This window comes from Indicator indicator, chromosome 1 (assembly GCF_027791375.1).
Source record: "Indicator indicator isolate 239-I01 chromosome 1, UM_Iind_1.1, whole genome shotgun sequence".
Taxonomy (NCBI): Eukaryota; Metazoa; Chordata; class Aves; order Piciformes; family Indicatoridae; genus Indicator; species Indicator indicator.
Genome location: NC_072010.1, coordinates 585,906 through 609,182, shown reverse-complemented (window position 1 = coordinate 609,182; position 23,277 = coordinate 585,906). Strand labels below are relative to the sequence as shown.

Sequence of the window (23,277 nt, the reverse complement as noted above, 5' to 3'; positions counted from 1 at the left end):
TCCTGCCAGGAATCAGCAGGCACTTCACGGCCCTGAGCCTGGATAAACTGCAAGGATCATCAGGGAGAAACCTTGAGAGAGGAAATCTCTGTTGGCTGCTGTCACACCCAACCCTGGGAGGCTGGAGCTGGTGGGACTTCACAGCAGGTAAAGATTTAGTGATGGTCACCATTTAATGACATCCTTGTCAGCCATGAGTATTTCTTTTTGTAACAACACTCCAGGGCTCAACTTAAGCTGCATTTAATATCTCCATTTGGAAGTCTGTGAGCAAAAGGAGTCCTGCCTGTGGGCCAGGAGAGCCAACGGGATCCTGGGGGGCATCAAGAGGAATGTGGCCAGCAGGTCTAGGGAGGTTCTCCTCCCTCTCTGCTCTGCCCTGGCCAGGACACACCTGGAATACTGTGTCCAGTTTGGGGCTCCCCAGTACAAGAGGGAGAGGGAGCTGCTGGAGAGACTCCTATGGAGGGTAGAAGGATGATGAAGGGACTGGAACAGCTCTGCTATGAAGAAAGGCTGAGAGCCATGGGGCTGTTCAGTCTGGAGAAGAGAAGGCTGAGAAGGGATCTGATCAATGTCTACAAATACCTGAAGGGTGGTTGTCAGGAGGATGCAGCCAGGATCTTTGCAGTAATCCCCAGTGGTAGGACAAGAGGCAATGGATAGAAACTCAACCACAGGAAGTATCTCAGCATGAGCAGAAACAAATCCAGGCTGGGCAGGGACTGGAGAGCAGCCCTGAGGAGAGGGACTTGGGGGTGCTGGGGGATGAGAAGCTCAGCAGGAGCTGTCAATGTGCACTTGCAGCCCAGAGAGCCAAGCAGAGCCTGGGCTGCAGCAGGAGAAGTGTGGCCAGCAGGGCCAGGGAGGGGATTCTCCCCCTCTGCTCAGCTCTGCTGAGACCCCACCTGGAGTACTGCATCCAGTTCTGGAGCCTCTGTTCCAAGAGGGCTATGGACATGCTGGAAGGTGTCCAGAGAAGGGCCACCAGGATGAGCAGAGGGCTGGAGCTGCTCTCCTATGAGGACAGACTGAGAGAGTTGGGGCTGTTCAGTCTGGAGAAGAGAAGGCTCTGAGGTGACCTTCTTGTGGCCTTCCAGGATCTGAAGGGGGCTCCAAGAAAGCTGGGGAGGGACTTTTTAGGATCTCAGGGAGTGACAGGACTGGGGGGAATGGAATAAAGCTGGAAGTGGGGAGATTCAGGCTGGAGGTGAGGAAGAAGTTCTTCCCCATGAGAGTGGTGAGAGCCTGGAATGGGTTGTGCAGGGAGGTGGTTGAGGCTCCATCCCTGGAGGTGTTTGCAGCCAGGCTGGATGAGGCTCTGGGCAGCCTGCTGTAGTGTGAGGTGTCCCTGGCCATGGCAGGGGGGTTGGAACTGGCTGAGCCTTGTGGTCCCTTCAACCCTGACTGATTCTATCATTCTATGACTCTATGATTCTTTACTGTGAGGATGACAGAGCCCTGGAGCAAGCTGCCCAGAGAGGTTGTGGACTCTCTATCTGGAGACTTTCAAGACCCATCTGGATGCATTCCTGTGTGACCTGCCCTGGGTGATCCTGCTCTGGCACCTCAATAATCTGTGGAGGTCCCTTCCAACCCTACCATTCTATGATTCTATGAATTAGGAACTGAAAAACCTTTCAGAAAATTATTTAGATTAGGATAGATTTAGACTGGAGATTAGGAAGACAACAGAGAGCCCACAGCAACTGATCCCAAAGGTTTTCCCCCTGTGGAGCATCAGAGGAGGAAGCAGCAGACAGAATTTGGTGGCTTCCCTGAAACGTAGAACAAAACATGCTCATGAAATTGATGCTCTCTCTCTCATGCTGGCTGATGCTGTTACTGTCCCTTTCTTCACAGATGTTCAAATGGGTAATCAAAACCAAAGAGTTTTGCTTTGTCACTTCTTCCCCTGCCATCAGTCAGAGGAAAAAAAAAACCTCAACAACTGAAAAGAGACAAAAGGCTGGAAGAGAAGGAACTGAAACTCTCATCTTTAGCTTTGACAAAGCAATCCTCACATCTCACAGCAGCTAGTTAAGGATCACAGTTTCTTCTTGCAATCAAACCTTTTATTCCTTTCTGGAGCTTCCAGCAGGAATGGAATTGCTTAAAACTCCTCAGCTATTGAGGACTCCTCTTAAAGAGCCCAAGGCATGAATGCAAGTTGATGCCATGACTAGAGAGAGCAGGTCAGAAGGGAAGTTGTTGAACCCAGCAATGAATTCTGCAGTGCTGATGAAGACCTCAGCTGTTAGTTTCACCTTCATATAAAAAAATAAAGCACTCTGCCCACCCCACCCCCACAAACCCCCAACTTCTGCCAAAAAAAAGTCTTTTTGGGTTATAATCAGCTTGCTCGGATGTTTGTTACAGCACCCACAAGGTGGATGATTTTGTTCAGCTTTTTTTCTTCACATTTTCATACCCACCTGACAGCAGCATGTTTGCAACACCACAGGGTGAAAAATGGCCAAAATCCACCTGAAGGTTTGGGGGTTCCCCTGAATTTGCATCATAGTCTTCAAGGGCTTGCAGTGATAGGATGAGGGGGAAGGAACTGAAGCTGGAAGAGGGGAGATTGAGGCTGGAGATGAGGAAGAAATTCTTGACAGGTAGGATGGAGAGACACTGGAACAGGTTACCCAGGGAGGCTGTGGATGTTCAGGGCCAGGCTGGATGAGGCCTTGAGTAACCTGCTCCAGTGGGAGGTGTCCCTGCCCATGGCAGGGGGTTGGAGCTGGATGATCTTTAAGAGCCCTTCCAACCCAACCCATTCTATGATTCCATTAACCTTCTCCAGCAGGAGAAGTGAGAGCACCAGGATGAGGGAGGTGAGACTTCCCCTCTGCTCTCCTGAGAGCCCACCTGCAGCACTGCATCCACTTCTGGTGCCCCCAGCACAAGGACATGGATCCATTGGAGGGGGTCCAGAGGAGGGCCACAAAGATGATCCGAGGGTTGGAGCACCTCCCCTGGCAGGGCAGGCTGGGGGAGCTGGGGCTGTTCAGCCTGGAGAAGAGAAGGCTCCTTAGAAGGGAAGACCTTAGAGCAGCCTTCCAGTACCTGAAGGGAGCTACAGGAGAGCTGGGGAGGGACTTTTGATGAGGCCTGGAAGTGACAGGATGAGGGGCAATGGATTGAAGCTGGAAAAGGGGAGACTGAGACTGAAGATGAGGAAGAAATTTGTAACAGTGAGGGTGGGGAGACACTGGAACAGGTTGCCCAGGGAGCTTGTGGATGCTTCCCTTCTTGGAGGGGTTCTAGACTAGGCTGAATAAGGCCTTGAGCAACCTGGGCTAGTGGAAGGTGTCCCTGCCTATGGCAGGGTGGAGGAACTAGATGATCTTTAAGGTCCCTTCCAATCCAAACCATTCTATGGATCTATGAGCACAGAGGAAAAAAGAATCCTACTCACAAACCCCATACCCCAAACCACATTTCCTGGAGAACATTCAGATGTAGGCTTTGCTCTATCTTTAGTGAACAGAAATTAACAGGAAAAACAAAACCAGAGAACCAACAGCAGGCAGAAAACGTCTTTGAAGACACAACTGTAAGGAGCAGAAATGCAAACTGAGAGGAAAATTGCAGATTTCCCAGGAGCCCATTTGGACAGACAATCAAAACCCAAACACAGAGGTACTTGGCAGCCTAGGATCACAAAGGTTAGGAATGACCTCTAAGATCATCAAGCCCAACCTTCTACACACCACCTCCATGACCACTAGACCATGTCCCAAAGTGCTACATCTGCTGGGTTTCTGAACACCTCCAGGGATGGTGACTCCACCACCTCCCTGGGCAGCGTGTTCCAACCCCTGAGAACCCTTGCTGGGAAGAAAATTTTCCTAATACCCAACCTAAACCTCCACTGGCACAACTTGAGGCCACTTCTTCTGTTCTGTCACAGAATACATGGGGCTGGAAGTCAGCCCTGAAGGTCATCTTGTTCACAGAATCATAGAATCACAGAATCACAGAATGGTCTGGGTTGGAAGGGAACTCCAAAGGTCAGCCAGTCCAACCCCCTCTGCACTCAGCAGATTCTATAATAATACATTGGGCTGGAAAGAAACCTTGAAAGTCATCTTCTCCAAGCCCCCTGCCACACCTGACCACTCTTTTGGGAACAAAATTTTTCCCAATTTCCAACCAAAACCTGCCCTGGTGCAACTTGAGGCCATTTCCTCTTGGCCTGTTGTTAGTTACCTGGGAGAAGAGGCCAGCACTGGCCTCACTCCAACCTCCTTTCAGGTAGCTGTAGAGAGCCAGAAGGTCTCCCCTCAGCCTCCTCTTCTCCAGATTAAACAACCCCAGCTCCCCCAGACCTGTTCTCCAGACCCTCCACCAGCTTTGTTGCCCTTCTCTGGACCTGCTCCTCTCCAGACCTGTTCTCCAGACCCTCCACCAGCTTCGTTGCCCTTCTCTGGCCATGCTCCAGCCCCTCAATGTCCTTCTTGGAAGGAGGAGCCCAAAACTGACCTCAGTACTCAAGGTGTGGCTCAAGTGAGCAGAAAGGAATCCAGGAACTCACAACTTCACACATCAACAAATGAAAAGGTGATCAGCCCTTACTATCTTTTATTTCTTATTCATTGTAAGTTCCCTCTTTATGGTTTGTGAAGTCAAAATAAGCTTCCAGCCACACTGCTACACACTCAGAGCTCAGAAAAATCAGTGCTGAGAGGGTTGGGTTGGTTTCTTTTCACACATCTGCAGGCTTCCTCCTCCTCCTCAATTAGTTGCTGTTTGCAAGCAGGATGAAATTTGCTTTTATTCTTGTTGAAAAATATGACAAACAGCCTTGAAACTGCAGCAGGCAGAGGAAGTGGATTGCCAGGGAAATGAACAGCAAAGAGAGTATCTGCCAAGGGGAAAAAAAAAAACCAACACTGAAGAATGTTAAAATAAAATCAGAGATTGGCTTAGGTTGGAAGAGACTTCAGAGATTATCTCCTCCAACCTCCTTGCCATGGGCTGGGACACCTCTCATCCAACCTGGCCTTGAACACCCCCAGGCAGGAGGAATCCACAACCTCCCTGGGTAGCCTGTTCCAGAGTTCCAGCACCCTTGAACTGAAGACCTTATTCCTAAGATGGAGTCTAAACCTGCTCTCCTCTGAGGAGGCTGAGGGCAGACCTCACCATCTTCTATAGTCACCTCAAAGGAAGTTTGAGCAAGTTGGGGGTTGGTCCCTTCTCATATGCAGCAAGTGACAGGATAAGAGCAAACAGCCTCAGGTTGTGCAAGGGGAGGTTCAGGTTGGGACATGAGGAACAATTTCTTCCCCAGAAGTGTTGTCAAGGCCTGGAAGAGGCTGCCCAGGGCAGTGGTGGAGTCCCTACCCCTGGAGGGCTTGAAAAGAAGCCTGGATGTGGTGCTGAGGGAGATGCTTAGAGGCTCAGCAGCAGTGGTGGGACTGCAAGCTCTAGGTGAGCAGTTGGACTTGAGGACCTCAAAGGACTCTTCTAACCTCAGCAGTTCTAAGACTCTATGGAACTGTTTGGGCTTATAAAGACTTTCAAGATCATCAAGCACAACCATTAACCTAACACACCCACCTCCCCTGCTAAACCATGTCCCTCAGCACCACATCTCCACAGCTGGAGAGCTGGCTGCAGGCAAACCTCATGGAGTTCAACGAGGCCAAGTGCAGGGTCCTGCATCTGGGGAGGAACAACAGCAGGCACCAGGACAGGTTAGAGGCTGCCCTGCTGGAGAGCAGCTCCACAGAGAAAGACCTTGGAGTGCTGGTGGGCAGCAAGTTCTGCATGGGACAGCAATGTGCCCTTGTGGCCAAGAGAGCCAATGGCATCCTGGGGGGCAGCAAGAAAAGTGTGGGCAGCAGGGCTGGGGAGGTTCTGCTCCCCCTCTGCTCTGCTCTGCCCTGCTGAGACCACAGCTGCAATCCTGTGTCCAGTTTGGGGCTCCCCAGTTCCAGAGAGACAGAGAGCTGCTGGAGAGAGTCCAAGGGAGAGGCAGGAGGATGCTTAGGGGACTTGAGCATCTCCCCTGGGAAGAGAGGCTGAGAGGCCTGGGGCTGTTCAGTGTGGAGAAGAGAAGGCTGAGAGGGGATCTGCTCAATGTCTCTCAATGTGTGAGGGGTGGGTGTCAAGGGGAGGGGGCCAGGCTCCTTTGGGTGCTGCACAGTGATAAGCCAAGGAACAACAGCTTCAAACTTGAACAGAGAAGGTTTCATCTCAACAGGAGGAGAAACTTCTTTGGTGTGAGGGTGACAGAGCCCTGGAGCAGGCTGCCCAGGGGGGTTGTGGAGTCTCCTTCTTTGGAGCCTTTCCAGCCCCATCTGGATGTGTTCCTGTGTGACCTGTGCTGGATTCCATGGTCCTGCTCTGGCAGGGGGCATTGTACTCAATGATCTCCAGAGGTGTCTTCCACCATCCTGTGATCTTCTGATCATGCAGATAGATCCTCTGCAGCTAGCTCACACTTGTCAGATCCAGCAGCACATCTTCTCTCACTTTGCAGCTGCCAGCTGCCTCCTCCTCCTTTGCTGGCCTCTGTAACCTCACATTTCCTTTCTGCCTCCTCTTTCCCAGGAGGGCAGGCTGGACTGGCTGATGAAATACCTTTTATCTGTCCCAAACTGAACAAGTCAACTACTGTGCATGTGGAGGGTCTTCTACTGAATAACCCTTTAGGGTAGATTAGACTTAAACCTTCTCTCTCTGTTTTTTTGGGAGGTGGGTTGGGGTTTTGTTTTTTTTTCAGCTGTCAACACGTCCTGGTTTGTGCAGGACTGAAAGCAAAACTTCCAAGGTTGCAAAAGGGGAAGAAGGGAGCACAGTTGTTAAAAATAGTGAAGAACACATCTACTGTACCCTTTAAAGTAAGCCTTGGCCTAAGGCAAACAGCTGGAGGAGCCAGGAAGGTTTGCCCAGTTTACCTTCCATCCATCTCAGAAAGTGCTCAGTGTCAAGTGGAAAATCTGGAGCACTGGGGTCAGGGATTGCTCCAGAGCTGAAAGGAGGCCAAGGCTGCACCTCTCAGAGTATCTTCAGGCAGTTTTACAGCACTGAGAACACGTTCATGAACTTCAATTATTGCACTGGAGAATGGCTTAGGTTGGAAGGGAGCTCAGAGCTCATCTCCTCCAACCTCCACACCATGCCCAGGGACACCTCTCAGCCAGACTCAGCTGCTCAAGGCCTCATCCAGCCTGGCCCTGAGCACCCCCAGGCAGGAGGCAGCCACAGCCTCCCTGGGCAGCCTGTGCCAGACTCTCACCTCCCTCCTGCTGCAGAACTTCTTCCTCAGCTGCAGTCTAACCCTGCTCTGCCTCAGCTTCAAACCCTTCCCCCTTGGCCTGGCTCTAGACTCCCTTAGCCAAAGTCTCTCTGCAGCCTTCCTGCAGGATCCCTTCAGCTCTTGCAAGGCAGCTCTGAGGTCCCCCTGGAGCCTTCTCTTCTGCAGGCTGAACACCCCCAGCTCCCTCAGCCTGTGCTCAGAGCAGAGCTGCTTTGAGCAACCTGGTCTAGTGCAAGGTGTCCCTGCCCATGGTGGGGAGGTTGGAGTAGATGATCTCTGAGGTCATTCCAAGCTAAGCCATTCTCTGACTGAACCCCCAGTGCAGTAATTGAACTCCATGAACTTGTTCTCAGTGCTGTAAAACTCCCATGGCAGGGAGGTTGGATTAGATGATGGTTAAGGTCCCTTCCATCCCAAATCATTCTATGAGTCTATGACTGAAAGTGGCACAACTTCCAGTGATGACACTGCCCAACCCATAAAGCCAGACTGAAACAACTCTGAGCTGAAGATCTGATGCCTAGAAGGAATACAGGGATGGAGAGCCAGGTATGGAGGTATGGGAGGCTTGGCTGAGACACCTGAAAGCTGTGCAGTTATGCAGCAAGACTTGGACAGACTGAGAGCTGGGCAGAGAGGAACCTCATGAGGGTCAACAAGAAGTTCAGAGTCCTGCAGCTGGGAAGAAAGAATCAACTGCAGCAGGACAGGCTGGGAGGTGATCTGCTGGAGAGCAGCCATGGAGAGAAGGACCTGGGAGTGCTGGTGGGCAACAAGTTCTCCATGGGACAGCAATGTGCCCTGGTGGCCAAGAAGGCCAAGGGGGTCCTGAGGGGCATTCAGAGGAGTGTGGCCAGCAGATCCAGGGAGGTTCTCCTCCCCATCTGCTCTGCCCTGCTGAGACCTCACCTGGAATATTGCATCCAGTTCTGGGCTCCCCAGTTCAGGAGGGGCAGGGATCTGCTGGAGAGAGTCCAAGGGAGGGCTCCAAGGATGCTGAAGGGACTGGAGCACTGCCTGGTGAGGAGAGGCTGAGAGCCCTGGGGGTGGTTAGTGTGGAGAGGAGAAGGCTGAGAGGGATCTGATCAATGTCTATCAATAGCTGAGGGCTGGGGGTCAGGAGGGAGGGGACAGGCTCTGCTCACTTGCACCCTGGGATAGGACAAGGGGCAATGGATGGAAACTCCAGCACAGGAGGTTCCACCTCAGCATGAGGAGGAACTTCTTCACTGGGAGGGTGACAGAGCCCTGGAACAGGCTGCCCAGAGAGGTTGTGGAGTCTCCTTCTCTGGAGCCTTTCCAGCCCCATCTGGATGTGTTCCTGTGTGACCTGTGCTGGATTCTATGGTCCTGCTCTGGCAGGGGGGTTGGACTGGATGATCTTTGGAGGTCCCTTCCAAACCCTAACATCCTGTGATCCTGTGAAACAAAAGAACATTCTTGCTCTTGTATTCCCAGGAAAACATGGATGAAAAGATGCACATGAAAAAGCAATGCAAAGGTTGGATTGGAGAACAGATCACATGAGGGATGGCTGAAGGAGCTGGGGCTGTTCAGCCTGGAGAAAAGGAGGCTGAGGGGAGACCTCATTGCTCTCTACAACTCCCTGAAAGGAGGCTGGAACCAGGCTGAGGTTGGTCTCTTCTCCCTAGTTACCAGTGACAGGATGAGAGGAAATGGCCTCAAGTTGCAGCAGGGAAGGTTTAGGTTGGATTTTAGAAGAAGCCTTTTCACTGTGAAGGTTCTCAAACACTGGAAAAGGCTCCCCAGGGAGGTGTTTGAAACCTTATCCCTGGAGGTATTTAAAAGACACAGAGATGTGGTGCTGAGGCACATGGTTCAGCACCAGACTTGCTAGAGAATGGTTGGACTCGATGATCTTGAAGGTCTTTTCCAACCAAAACACTTCTTTGATTCCAAGAGAGGTGGAAAAGACCTCGTGGCATATTGCTGGTAGGAGTCATGACTCAGTGCTGGTACTGCTGCTGCTTTGGAGGCCCAAAGTTTCCACTTGGTTTATTTATAAAGCATTGAGTTGTGACTCACCTGCCCTCCAGAATCCCAGGAGAGAGCAAAGCAGATATTGGGAAGGATGCATTTCCAGCAGAGCCAGAGAGGTGATTCTGCCACTTGGCTCTGCTCTGGGGAGTACTGCATCCAGGTCTGAAGCCCTCAACACAGGAAGGACATGGAGCTGATGGAGAGGCTCCAGAGCAGGGCCAGGAAAATGCTCAGGGCTTGGAGCAGCTCTGCTGTGAGGCCAGGCTGAGGGAGCTGGGGGTGTTCAGCCTGGAGAAGAGAAGGCTCCAGAGTGACCTAATATCAACCTTCCAGTACTTGAAGGGGGCTACAAGAACGATGGGGAGAGACTGTTTGCAAAGCAAGGGGACAATGGCTTCAAAGTAGAGCAGAGCGGATTTAGATTGGATGCTAGGAACAAGTTCAGCACCAGGAGGGTGGTGGAACACTGGAACAGGTTGCCCAGGGAGGTGGTTGAGGCCTCATCTCTGGAGATATTCAAGGTGAGGCTCCACAGGACTCTGGGCAACCTGATCTAGTTGAAGATGTCTCAGCTTACTGCAGCAGGGTTGGACTGGATGACCTTTGGAGATCCCTTCCAAGCCAGACCATTCTATGATTTGATGCTTGAAAGGCTTAGAGAGAAGTTGAAATGCAGGGAAAGAAAAACCCAAACAAACTAAACACACAGAACTTGGATATTGGGAAGGATTTCTGAGCTGGGGGAGCAATCACACTTTGGACCAGGCTGCCCAGGGAGGTGGTGGAGTCATCATCCCTGGAGGTGTTCCAGAAGCCTGTGGAGATGGCACTCTGGGACATGATTTAACAGCCATGGTGGGGTTGGGTTGATGGTTGGACTCAACCACCGTAGAGGTCTTTTCCTTCAGAAACAATTCTATGATTCTAGTAGAGGAAAGAGGGATCTCCACAGCAGCACCTCCCAGATATCTCCATGGACTGAGAGCCTGAGTTGAAAAAGAGCAGCTTTTAGGAATGAAGTTTTTCCTCTGCAGGCAGAGCACTTCCATGCAGCCAGATTCCAGGCAGTGGACGCTTACGAGCGTGGTAATTGGAAAGAAAAACAAGGGCTGAAAAAGGAGGCAAAGAGAAATCTGCTTGCATCAGGCCAGCAGAAACTGCACTTTCTTCATGAAGGGCTTTCTGTGTGGAGGCAGAGGAATTCCAGGCTTAGCAAACCCCTTTTATAAGGAACTCGATGTTTTCACTGAAAATAGAAGCTGACAGTCGGCCTCTGTTCTTGGAGCAATATTATTTTAACCTAAAGAATTCCATAAAGCCTGGAGCTGAGAGCTTAGCACTTCTCAAAGGCTGCCTGTCCAAAAGCTTTTGGGATGAGATGGGCAAATATTTCAGTCAAAGGTGTTCTCAGCTTTCAGCTCACAGAGAACTGAGACAAGACCTCGATCACAGAATCATAGAACAGGAGGGATTGGAAGGGACCTCTGGAGATCATCCAGTCCAAACCCCCTGCCAAAGGAAGATCACACAGGAGAACATCCAGATGGGTTTTGAAAGTCTCCAGAGGAGGAGACTCCACAACCTTCCTGGGCAACCTGCTCCAGGGCTCCAGCTCCCTCACACCAAAGAAATTTTTCCTCATGCTGAGGTGGAACCTCCTGGGTTCCAGTTTGTGTTCACTGCCCCTTGTCCTATCACAGGACACCACTGAAAAGAGCCTGGCCCCTTCTTCTTGACACCCATCCCTCAGATATTTATAAACATTCAGAAGATCTCTTCTCAGCCTTCTCTCCAGACTAAACAGCCCCAGGGCTCTCAGCCTTTCCTCATCACACAGATGTTCTAATCTCTTCATCATCCTCATAGCCTCCACTGGACATTCTCCAGCAGATCCCTGTCCCTCTTGAATTGGGGAGCCCAGAACTGGATGCAATTTTCCAGATGTGTTCTCACCAGGGCAGAGTAAAGGGGGAGGAGAACTTCCCTTGACCTGCTGGCCACACTCTTCTTAACACACTTCAGGATGCCATCTGCCTTCTTGGCCACCAGTGCCCATTGCTGTTCCATGCAGACCTTACTGTCCACCAGGGCTCCAGGGTTCTTCTCCATGGAGTTGCTTTCCAGTAGGTTAACCCCTAACCTGTACTGGTGCCTGGTGCTGCTCCTCCCAGAGTCAGGGACCTGACTTTCTTTTACCCCCACTGCTGACGTGGTTCTTGGAGAAGAAAAAGGACATCAAGAACTGAATGAAGAAGGAAAAGTTTCCTCACTTTGAGGGTGTTGGAGCCCTGGAACAGGCTGCCCAGTAAGGTTGTGGAGTGAAAGAATGACAGGGTGGAAATAAAGATCAATTAATCAATTAATTAACTAGAGGGAAATCCAAGGAAAAGAGTGGCTGTGCTGGGAAAGCTCTGCAGGGGCAGTGTCAGCCTCACTGCCTGGGCACAGTGCTTGATGTGAGCAACCAAGGTGGGACCAGAAGCCAGCACCTCTCACCTTTCACTGCATTCTGGGAAGAGGGGTATGAGGATTCCCCCCCCAACAGATGCTGGGATATCCCCTGCCTGAGATGTGCACATGGAAAAGCATCTCCATGGCTTCCAAAAACCTGTCAGCACCTTACTGGAGCACCACCAAATGCAGAAGGAGAAAGGAGGAGAAGAAGCCCCAAAGAAAGATGTGTCATCACAGAATGTCATCACAGATGTGTCATCACCCTCAGCTGGCTCCAACCTCATAGAATCACAGAATTAACCAGGTTGGGAAAGACCTCAGAGATCATCAAGTCCAACCTCTCACCCAACACCATCCAATCAACTCAACCATGGCACTGAGTGCCTCAGCCAGGCTTATTTTAAACACCTCCAGGGATGGTGACTCCACCACCTCCCTGGGCAGCACATCCCAAGGGCCAATCTCTCTTTCTGGGAAGAATCTCTTCCTCACATCCTACCCAAACCTCCCCTGGCACAGCTTGAGACTCTGTCCTCTTGTTCTGCTGCTGGTTGCCTGGGAGAAGAGCCCAACCCCCACCTGGCTACAACCTCCCTTCAGGGAGTTGTAGACAGCAATGAGGTCTGCCCTGAGCCTCCTCTTCTCCAGGCTAAACACCCCCAGCTCCCTCAGCCTCTCCTCACAGGGCTGTGCTCCAGACCCCTCCCCAGCCTTGCTGCCCTTCTCTGGACACCTTCCAGCATCTCAACATCTTTCCTAAACTGAGGGGCTCAGAACTGGACACAGCCCTCAAGGTGTGGTCTAAGCAGCACTGAGCGCAGAAGGACTTGCCTGCTCCTGCTGGCCACACTATTCCTGATCCAGGCCAGGATGCCATTGGCCTTCTTGGTCACCTGGGCACACTGCTGGCTCCTGTTCAACCTACTGTCAACCACATGTACAGGGCAGTGAGGTCTCCTCTTCTGAAGGCTTAACAACCCCAGTTCTCTCTGGCCTTCCTCCAAAGACCTCCCACCAGCTCTGTTGCCCTTCTCTGGCTCTGCTCCAGCCCTTCAATGTCCTTCTTGGAGTGAGGAGTCCAAAACTGAACCCAGGATTCCAGGTGTGGCCTCAGCAGTGCTCAGTCCAGGGGGACAATCACTGCCCTGGTCCCACTGGCCACTCTATTTCTGATCCAGTCCAGGATGCTGGTGACTTTCTTGGCCACTTGGGCACACCCTGGCTCATCTTCACCTGGCTGCTGGCCACCTTCCTCGGATTTCTTTTCTGCCAGGCAGCTTCCAGCCTGAAGCCTGCATGGGGTTCTGTGACCAAAGCACAAGTTGTTCTCTGCTTCTAATCCTAGTGGTGACATGGTTAGATGAGGCCTTGAGCAACCTGGTCTAGTGGAGGGAGTCCCTGCCCATCAGAGGGTTGGATCTAAATGATCTTTAAGGTCCCTTCCAACCCAAACCATTGTGTGATTCCATGATTTCAACCAACAATATCATCTCCCAGAAAGCATCAGCTGCTTCTGTAGGCTCTCCATCCTCCTCAGTTTCTAGGGCTAAAAAAAGAGCACATTTTCCCCCTTCTCTTTTTATTTCCCCTCCCAGAAGCCTGCTCAGCTGTTTATATTTTTACTTCTGAAGCAGGAGAAGGTCTCCAGAAGGAAGCCAGTGTGTTTAGAAGCCAACCTGCCACAGTTTTTCATGACAGATGAGATCAACCAGAGCAAGACTCCAAAGCAGGAGAAACAGAGGAGCCTCACAGCCCCTGAGCACACACTTGGGAATATCACTCAGTGCAGGAATGGGCCTGGATGGCTCCAGCATTTTTGCATTTGGATCCAGAGCTTTCTTGGATCCAGCTTTTGCTGCCCTCCTTCAAGGAGCTGTGCCAACAAGGCCTGAGAGAGCAAGGCTCAGAGTCACACCTGGAGCTTCAGAAGGTCTGCTGAGTTTTCCTACAGGAATTCCTACAGTGGGAAAGGCAGAGAATTCCAATCAGAACTTGGATTCTAGGATCTTAGGAGCTGCTATCTCTGGGCAAGTAAGAAATGAACTCTCCTGAGTCAAAGAGGTGCCATTTTCACACCATGAGGAAGCTGGATAAAGACCATGAAGAAAGTCTCCCTCCAGGCTCTGATGATGAGTCCCAGCTCTGCCTCTGGGGGAGAACATTCTCCAGCAACAGAAGACAAAAAGCAGACAGTCACAGAATTGTTTGGGTTGGAAAAAAACATTAAAGATCATCAAGTCCAACAACAGAGCTAACACAGAATCAAAGAACAGCATGACAGGACAGGGTTGGAAGGGAGCTCAAGGCTCAGCCAGTTCCAACCCCCCTGCCATGGGCAGGGACACCTCACACCACAGCAGGTTGCTCACAGCCACCTCCAACCTGGCTGCAAAAACCTCCAGGGATGAGGCTTCCACCACCTCCCTGGGCAGCCTGTGCCAGGCTCTCACCACCCTCATGGGCAAGAACTTCTTCCTAACATCTAATCTGAATCTACCCAGCACCATGCCCATCAAACCATGCTCCAAGTGCCATCCCCACACATTTCTTGAACACCTCCAGGCATGCGGATTCCACCACCTCCCTGGGCAGCCTCTTCCAATCCCTGACCACTCTGGCAGCAAAGAAATTATTCCTCATCTCCAATCTAACCCTCCCCTGGCACAATTTCAGGCCATCTCCTCTCCTTCTATCACATGAGACTAGGGAGAAGAGCCCAACCTCCTTTCAGGGAGCTGCAGAGAGCAATGAGGTCTCCCTCAGCCTCCTTTTCTCCAGGCTCAACACCCCCAGCTCCCTCAGCTGCTCCTCCCCAGCCCTGTTCTCCAGACCCTCCCCCAGCTTTGTTGCCCTTCTCTGGACCTGCTCCAGCTCCTCAAAGTCCTTCTGGGAGTGAAGGGCCCAAACCTGAAGCCAGGACTCGAGGTGTGGTACCTTCCTCACACTAACTCCACACCTATTTTTTACATCACTGCTTGCTTACAGAACTCCCCATTTTCAGCCATACAGCAGAAAAATAAAACAAAAGCCTAAAATATCACAGAGCTGCTCCAGAGGGAGATAGACCACAGCAATAAATCCTCCATCCTCAAAGCAAGAAGCAAATTCTTTCTGTTCACTCCTGAACAAAACAGGCTACTGAGCAGCCAACCTACTGCTGCTTCTTGTTTGTCTTCAAGTTGGGGACCCACCCTTAAAGTCCACAATCTCTTCCTGCTCCCCAGAAAGCCACAAGCAACCTCCCCTATCCCTTGGGATGAAAAAAAAAATCCCAAAACAACAACCAACCCCAACCTCCTGTCCAGACAAGAGGGAATGAAGTCATAGAAAGCTGCTTGTTGGGATTTTGAAGGCAGGACCTCCAGGTGTTTTTTTTTCCCTGATGCCCCAGGGGTTAGCTGCTGAGTCAGAAGAAGACTTTGGATCCCCCTGACTGTTTGTTTTGGGTTTTTTTTTTCCATCTCAAATCTGAGCTGTGGTTGTGTTTGCCAAGCTGGCAGTTGCTTTGCCACGTGGGATTGCTGAATTGAGCCAGGTGACTCATGTTCAATGCAGACATGGTCATGTTTGCAGAGCTCTCCAGCACCTTCCTCATGCCCCACACAGGCATTGCTGCCATCCTCCTGCCCTTTCTCTCCTGCAACAAGACAGGATCTTCTCAAAAGGAGAAGCCCTGCACCCAGCAGCCCAACCTTTCTCTCCTGAAAGATTCTACTTTGAGCACAAGTAGAGCAATTTGCTTTGCAGTAAGTTGTCTGTGATCTCCTAAAGCACATCTCACTTCTTCCTGATACAGCAGCACAGGTACCAGAGAATGACAGAATGTTAGGGGTTGGAAGGGACCTCCAGAGATCATCCACTCCAACCCCCCTGCCAGAGCAGGGTCACCTAGGGCAGGTCACAGAGGAACATATCCAGCTGTGGATCTTGAAAGTCTCCAGAGGAGGAGACTCCACAATCTTTCAGGGCAGCCTGCTCCAGAGTTGGAGAACCTTTAACTAAAAGAGGAACTGAGAAGAACATCCATATTCTACATCTGGGGAGGAACAACAGCAGGCACCAGGACAGGTTAGAGGCTGCCCTGCTGGAGAGCAGCTCCACAGAGAAAGACCTTGGAGTGCTGGTGGGCAGCAAGTTCTGCATGGGACAGCAATGTGCCCTTGTGGCCAAGAGAGCCAATGGCATCCTGGGGGGCAGCAAGAAAAGTGTGGGCAGCAGGGCTGGGGAGGTTCTGCTCCCCCTCTGCTCTGCTCTGCCCTGCTGAGAGCACAGCTGCAATCCTGTGTCCAGTTTGGGGCTCCCCAGTTCCAGAGAGACAGAGAGCTGCTGGAGAGAGTCCAAGGGAGAGGCAGGAGGGTGCTTAGGGGACTTGAGCATCTCCCCTGGGAAGAGAGGCTGAGAGGCCTGGGGCTGTTTAGTGTGGAGAAGAGAAGGCTGAGAGGGGATCTGATCAATGTCTCTCAATGTGTGAGGGGTGGGTGTCAAGGGGAGGGGGCCAGGCTCTTTTGGGTGCTGCACAGCAATAAATCAAGGAACAACAGGTTCAAACTTCAACAGAGAAAATTTTCCCTCAACATGAGGAGAAACTTTACAGTGAGGGTGACAGAGCCCTGGAGCAGGCTGCCCAGGGGGGTTGTGGAGTCTCCTTCTCTGGAGCCTTTCCAACCCCAGCTGGATGCATTCCTGTGCAGACTCCCCTGGGTGCTGCTGCTCTGGCAGGGGGGTTGGACCTGATGATCTCTGCAGGTCCCTTCCAACCTCTAACAAGCCCAGGCCCTTCAGCCCATTCAGCCTCACAGGACCTGTTGTATATTTGATAAGCACACACAAAAAAGGCTACTGGAATGTTGCCCTTTCCTAGAAAACAGGGATTCAGATGTTTTAATGTATCCAAGAAGTGTTTTTTCACATCTGCTGAGGCACTTCTAAAGGTGAGGAAAGCTGGTGAAGGCCATGCTACCTGCTCACATCCACCTTTCCTCTTCTCTTTCCTGCTCCTCTCTCCCCTCCAACTGCTTTTCTTTTGGCACTCATCTCATCCTCTTCTAAGGCTCCTCTCCTGATGACTGGCATTAGCATCAGCCCAAAGGATGCACTGGGACTGCACTCAGAGCTGCCAGGCGGAATCATAGAATTGTTTGGGTCGGAAAACCCTCTAAGGTCATCAAGTCCAACCATCAATCCAACACCACCATGGCCATTAAACCATGGCCCCAGGTGCCATGGCCACAGGTTTCATGAACACCTCCAGGTGACTCCACCACCTCCCTGGGCAGCCTGTTCCAAACCTTGACCACTCCTGGAGCAAAGAAATGTTTCCTTATGAGTGGCCATAAACCACACTCCTACTTTCTCCCTGTCTCAGAATGCTTTCAATGTATCACATTTCTCTTGCAGCAGCCACAGCAATCAACACCAAGTGACCCCTCTGCTCCCTCCAGATCTCAGATAAGATGTTTTTCCTGAGCACACTCATACTCTGTGTGCTGGGCTGCAGCCAAAGCAGGGAGAGCACTAGGATGAGGGAGAGGATTCTGCCCCTATGCTCTGCTGCTGAGACCACAACAGCACTGCAGCCTGTTGTGGTGCCCCCCCAGCACAAGAAGGATATGGAGATGGTAGAGCAGGGCCAGAGGAGGCCATGAAGATGATCAGAGGGCTGGAGAACCTCCCCTATGGGATCAGGCTGAAGGAATCAGAGCTGCTCAGCCTGGAGAAGAGAAAGCTCTGGGGAGATCTATGAGCAGCCTTCCAGTATCTGCAGGGGGCTGCAAGAGAGCTGGGGAGGGACTTTTGACCAGGGCTGGGAGTGACTGGACTAGGGGCAATGGACTGAAGATGGAAGAGGGGAGATTGAGACTGGAGATTAGGAAGAAAATCTTGGCAGTGAGGGTGAGGAGACACTGGAACAGGTTTTCCAGGGAGGCTGTGGATGCCTCTTCCCTGCAGGTGTTCAAGGCCTTGAGCAACCTGGGCTGGTGGGAGGTGTCCCTGCCCATGGCAGGGGGGTTGGAACTGGATGATCTTTGAGGTCCCTTCCAACCCAAACCATTCTGTGACCTCTTCAATGCTAATTTGACCTCCAGAAAACAATTAGAGCCTTTTGTTTTGAACCTGAACACAAGTTTCTACCCAGTTCCAATTCAAAGCTTTTATACAGCTCACAGGAGGGATTTTTCCCACCTTTTTTTTTTTTTTTTTTCCTTTTTCTACCTGATCAATGCCTCCAGCTGAGCTACTACAGTCAGTAACTAATTAGTATGCAATGAGAGGAGTAGCACCTTGCACAGCTCCTGCTCTTTCAGGTGTCCTGCAGAGGCACAGAGACTGCCTCGAGTCAAGCTATGCTTGGGAACAGCCCCAGATAAATACTGAGCAAAGCCCAGGCATGACAAAACGTGACAGGGAAGGTGACCTGGATGTCCTCTGCATGCCACACATCCTGCTGCTGGGCTACAAGTGTTAGATCACAGAATCACACAATGTCAAGGGCTGGAAGGGACTTCCAAAGCTCATCCAGTCCAACCCCCCTGCCAGAGCAGGGTCACCTAGAGCAGGTCACACAGGAACACATCCAGGTGGGTCTTGAATATCTGCAGAGAGGGAGACTCCACAACCTTCCCATGGCAGTTCTGTCACCCACACAGTGAAAAAAATTTTCCTCCTGTTTCCATGGAACTTCCTCTGCCTCACCTTCCACCATTGCTCCTTGTGCTGGCATTGGGCATCACTGGGCAGAGCCTGGCTCCAGCCTCTGGGCACTCCCCCTGCACATCTTTAGCACCAGCAATGAGCTCACCTCTCAGGCTCCTCCTCTCCCAGCTCCAGAGCCCTCAGCTCCCTCAGGCTCTCCCCATAAGGAAGATGTTCCACTCCCTTCATCATTTTTGTGGCTCTTTGTTGGACTCTTTCAAGCAGTTCCCTGAGGTCCTTCCTGAACTGAGGGGCCCAGATCTGGACACAATATTCCAGGGCAGAGTGGAGGGGGAGGAGAACCTCTCTGGACCTACTAGCCTACCAGATGATAGCATCAAGGACAGCAGAGGTGGAGTTATCACCTTAAAAATATCATTTTAGCTATGGAACATGTCAGGTTCTTCACTAGGTAGCAGCAGAAATGCTCACTCATACCTTGAGAATTGGGTTTGGTTTGGGAGCCATCAATATGAGGACATTGAGAGGCTGGAGCAGGTCTAAAGAACAGCAGTGAAGCTGGGGAAGGGTCTGGGGGACAGGTCTGGGGAGGAGCAGCTGGAGTTGTTTAGCCTGGGAAAAAGAAGGCTGAAGGGAGACCCTGAAGGGAGGTTGGAGCCAGGTGGGGGTTGGTCTCTTCTCCCAAGGAACAAGTGACAGGATGAGAGGAAATGGCTTCCAGTTGCCCCAAGAGAGGTTTGGGCTGGGCATTAGAAAAAGCTTCTTCACTGGAAGGGTTCTCAAAGCCTGGCACAGGCTGCCCAGGGAGGTGGCTGAATCCCCATCCCTGGAGGTGTTTCAAAGCCACAGAGATGTGGTGCTGAAGGAGATGTGGAGCCTCCATGAGAGTGATGAGACACAGAAGAAGTTGTGCATGCCTCAGCTGTGGAAATGGTTAAGTCCAGGCTGGAGGAGGCTTTGAGCAACCTGATCCAATGGGAGGTGTCCCTGCCCACCGTGGCCATCAACCATGTCCCCAGGTGCCATGGCCACACGATTCTTCAACACCTCCAGGGATGGGGACTCCACCACCTCCCTGGGCAGCCTCTTCCAATCCCTGACCACTCTGGCAGGAAAGAAATTTTTCCTCCTCTCCAATCTAACCCTCCCCTGGCACAAATTCCTCTTGTTCCATCACCTGATAATAGGGAGAAGATACCAATCCCCACCTCACTCGCAATGAGGTCTCCCCTCAGCCTCTTCTTCTCCACACTAAACAATCCCACTTCCCTCAACTGTTCCTTACCAGACCCGTGCTCCAGGCCCTTCACAAGCTTCACTGCCCTTCTCTGGCCCTGCTCCAGCCCCTCAATGTCCTTCCTGGAGTGAGAGGCCCAAAACTGAAGCCAGGATTCAAGATGTGGCCTCACTAGTGCTGGGTACAGGGACACAATCACTCAATCACTTCCCTACTCCTGCTGATCCAGAGGGCTGATCCATCAGAACCTTCTACTACTGATACCATGGAGCAGTCTGGAACAAAACCAGTGAAGAACCCACTGGAAACAGACAATCAGCAGAAAAACAGTGAAAAACAAACAGCTGGTGAAAAGCCCCAAAAGCCACCCAGGATCAAACAAGTCACAGAATCATAAAGTCATTTTGGTTGGGAAAGCCTTCCAAGAGGAGTCCAACCTTCAACCCAGCCCCACCATGGCCATTAAACCCTGTCCCCAGGTGCCATGGCCACAGGATTGTTCAACACCTCCAGGGATGGGGACTCCACCACCTCCCTGGGCAGCCTCTTCCAATCCCTGACCACCCTTGCAGCAAAGAAATTTTTCCTCATCTCCAACTCAAACCTCCCCTGGTGCATCTTGAGGCCACTTCCTCTTGTTCTATCACCTCATACTAGGGCAGTTTACATCTAGATCCTGCACATCACCACCTACATTCAAGCCACTTCCCACATAATTAGGGTAAAATTCTAAACCCTGACTCATGATTTGTCATAGAATCACAGAATGGTCTGGGTTGGAAGGGACCTCCAAAGCTCATCCAGCCCAACCCCCTCTGCACTCAGCAGGGACATCCCCAACTAGATCAGGTTGCCCACAGGGTGAGCTTCACCTTGAATATTTCCACAGATGAGGCCCCAACCACCTCCCTGGGCAACCTGTTGCAGTGTTCCATCACCCTCATGGTGCAGAACTTCTTCCTCACATCCAATCTAAATCTGCTCTGCTCTACTTTGAAGCCATTGCCTTTCATCCTATCACTGCAGGCCTTTGTCACTTGTGCAGGTTTCTCCCTCTCCAAACAAAAGCCCTCTGTATGGAGAAGCTTGGCACCTCAGCATGGCCCATCAGCACTCAAAGTTGTTTGGGTTTTTCTTTTTTTTCCTGAACCCACAAAACATTCAGTTCTGGAAAATTTCTTTTCACCCTCCACCCTTCCCATTTATTTTCTTTAGCTTGCCAAAAAAAGTCCTAAATCAGAATACCCTGAGTTTTCCAAGGTAACAAAAAAGGGAATTTGGAGAGAACTGGGGTAAGGATTTGGAAATCTTGCTTCAGCAGGTGACAGCTGAGAATTTCCAGTTCTTCATCTATTCCCTTGAACAAGGAATATCCACTGCTCCTCAACACAACTTCACGTGGCTCTTGACCACCATTTCTCTCTCCCCAAAAGCCTTTCTGTGAGACTTTAGCACCACCTCCACAACAAAAAAATCCTTTGAGAGGCCTGAGAAGAGACATCCAACATTGTTCTTGAGCTGTACACTCATCAAGCAGCCAAGGAAGCCAGCCCCACAAGCCTTCATTCATAGGAGCAGCCATTCAGTGCCTCTCAAACGACGCAGCTGGAAGGTTGAGGGGGGGCTTAAAGGCAAGAATCTGAAAGCCTCAGTTGTTAAGATTGAAGCTTCTGAATCTGAGAGTGTCATTATTTACCCAACCCATCCAGCCTCTTCCCTGCTCCAAGTGCCTCTGCATGAAAAACCATTCCCAGCGTAGGGATAAATGCATTGAGGACTGATCCTCAGTTCTCCGCAGCATCATTCCCAAGCTCACTCCAGAACGCATCCCTTTTAATCACAGCTTCAGCAGGTCCCTAATGATCCTATCCCTGATAAAAAATGCTTGGATTTAATCAAATCAGGTCACCTGGATCGATGTTTGCTCCTGGCAGCTCAGGTACAGTGAGAGAAGTGGAGCAGAAGGAACTGCAGGTCCTGGAGTTTGCATCAAATTCAAATTTCGTTGGATTTACAAACTGGAGGCTCAGACCACAAGCAGAAACATCAGAGAAGGTTTCAGGCTGGAAGGGACCTCTCAAGGTCATTTAGTTCAGGCCCACTGCAGTGAGCAGGGACATGGAATCACAGAAGGGTAGTGATTGGGAGGGACCTCCAGAGATCATCCAGTCCAACCCCCTGCCAAAGCAGCATCACCTGGGGCAGGTCACACAGGAACACATCCAGATGGGCCATGAAAGTCTCCAGAGAAGGAGACTCCACAACCTCTCTGGGCAGCCTGTCCCTGGGCTCCAGCACCCTCACATCTTCAACTAAATCTAGGACTGGAAAATGTGTACACCACAGCAATCACAGAACTCTTTGGGTTGGAAAAGACCTTCAGCCAACCATTCCCTAACTCTGCCAAGGCTGGTGCTAAACCATGGCCCTCAGCACCACACCTCTGTGGCTTTTAAACACCTCCAAGGACAGGGATTCAACCACCTTCCTTTTGCAGCCTGGTCCAGGCCTTGAAAACCCTTTCAGTGAAAAAATTTCTTCTAAATAGCCAACCTAAACCTCCCCTGGTGCAACTTGAGGCCATTTCCTCTTGTCCTATCACTTGTTCCCTGGGAGGAGACACCAACCCCCACCTGGCTCCAACCTCCTTCCATGCAGTTGTAGAGAGCCAGAAGGTCTCCCCTCAGCTTCCTTTCCTCAAGGCTCAACAACCCCAAGTCCCTCACCCACTCCTCTCAAGACTCATGCTCTAGACCCTTCCCCAGCTTTGCCCTTCTCTGGAGCCACTCCAGCCCCTCAGTGTCCTTCTTGAAGTGTGAGCCCCAAAATTTAACCCAGCACTCAAGATGTAGCTTTGTCAATGCTGAGTACAGGGAGACAACCACTTCCCTGGTCCTGCTGCCCACACCATTGCTGATCCAAGCCAGGCTGCTGGTGGCCTTCTTGGCCACCTGGGCACAGGTTGGCTCACATTCAGCTGGCTGTCAACCACCACCCCCAGGTGTTTCTCTGCTGGGCAGCTTTCCAGCTACTCTTCCACAAGTCTGAAACCTTCATGGGGTTGCTGTGAGCCAAGTACAGGACCCAGCCTTGGTGACCCCTGGCCTTAGTCCATCAATCCAGCCTGGCCAGGTCCATCTGCAGAGCCTTCTCATCCTCCAGCAGATCACCATCCCATCCACCTTAGTGCCACCTACAAACTTAACTGAGGCTGGCTCCATCCCCTACTCCAGATTGTTAATGAACACATGAAAGAGAACCAGCCCCAGCACTGAGGCCTGGGGGACACCACTTGCTTGTGACCAGCCTCCACCTGGAGTGAACTCACATTTCCCACCACAATCCTCTTCCATAAACTGACAGCAAACTCTGGCCCTCAGAAGCCACTTCTGCTGTAGATCCCTGTGGGTGATGCAGCCCTGAGGACAAGGACAACTGACCACAAGAGAGGACGAGGACAACTGACCACAAGAGCCTACAAACTCCAGTTGGAATCATCCAAGTGGCAGCTTCTGTCTTCACATGCCACTGCTGCCACTGCCCTCTGACACCAACAACTCCAGCAGGGCCATCTCCAGTTGTATTTATTGCACTCTCAGCTCCACAAGCTCCCTCACTTCTCTTTTATTTCACCTTTCATCTCTTTTAAACTAAATTA

At 51.3% G+C, this 23,277-nt stretch overlaps 1 protein-coding gene across 1 annotated transcript in view; it reads right to left on the bottom strand.

Annotated features, from left to right (window-relative positions):
• The window catches only part of FCHSD2 (FCH and double SH3 domains 2), a 244,621-nt gene that overhangs the window by 155,452 nt on the left and 65,892 nt on the right, over positions 1 to 23,277 (bottom strand). The window lies entirely within an intron of this gene.